The following is an 897-nucleotide window of genomic DNA, read 5'->3' on the forward strand; positions in this document are numbered from 1 at the left end:
GCGGCGAGCTCATCGGCGGACGACCGGAGTCGGACGCCAGAGGAAAGGGCGACGCAGCATGCTAGCGAGCGAACGGAGAGGATAGGTGGGACGTGCGTTAGGAGGCGAATGCAACGGGCGCTGGCCCGTGACCATTTGGTCACCGGAGGCACGCCGGCGACGAGCGCAGGCGGCAGCGCGTTCGGGCGCTCAACGGAGGCTATGCTAGGAGGCACGGGGAGGCACGGGCGTGGGCTCGTTGGGCTCCTGGGAGCTCCAGGAGTTTGACTACGAGCTCGGACGCGAGCTCAGGCCACGGTAGCCACGGCGGCGAGGTGATATGCGGCGGCGAGCTCAAAGCAACGGCGACGAGCTAGCTAGGGAGGCTCACGCAGTGCGAGGAGGAGAATGGAGGGAGGGAGGAGCTCACCGAGCGGCTACGTAAAGCCTGCGACAGCTTAGGAGCGCAGAGGTGGCCGGAGACGACGACGGTCACCGACGCCCGAGGCGGAAGGGGGCGGCTCGATCCGCTGCCTGCGGTGCTCCCCGGCTTGCGTTCGTGGACGGGGACGAGGAAGCCGACGACGGCGGAGCTGCTGGACAGGTTGGCGAGGCGAGGCGAGGTTGGTTGCCGCGGTTGCGACGGCGGACGGCGACGGAGGCGCTCGGGATGATGGGGGGGGGGAGCACGGAGCGGCGCGAAGGAGAGGGGATGAGGGAGGCGCAGGGGCCGAGAGTGAGCGGGGTGAGTGGGAGAGAGACCCGAGGAGGCGCGGGGGCTGGCGCCCTTATCCCTCCGGCGTCGGTGCCGGCGAGGTGGTCGGGCGGCAGCGCGCCCCTGTTCCGACCCGGGCGGGGGAACAGGAAGGGGACGCGGGGGTGAGTTGGGCTGGGCCGGGGTCGGGGCGCGGGTGGCGG

General features: G+C 71.3%; 1 protein-coding gene across 1 annotated transcript in view; it reads left to right on the forward strand.

Annotated features, from left to right (window-relative positions):
• LOC123097273 (nuclear pore complex protein NUP93A) overlaps nucleotides 1-897 on the forward strand; it is a 13,195-nt gene that overhangs the window by 8,541 nt on the left and 3,757 nt on the right. The gene's annotated exons all lie outside the window — the stretch shown is intronic.

The sequence above is a fragment of the Triticum aestivum genome, chromosome 4D (genome assembly GCF_018294505.1).
Source record: "Triticum aestivum cultivar Chinese Spring chromosome 4D, IWGSC CS RefSeq v2.1, whole genome shotgun sequence".
Classification (NCBI taxonomy): Eukaryota; Viridiplantae; Streptophyta; class Magnoliopsida; order Poales; family Poaceae; genus Triticum; species Triticum aestivum.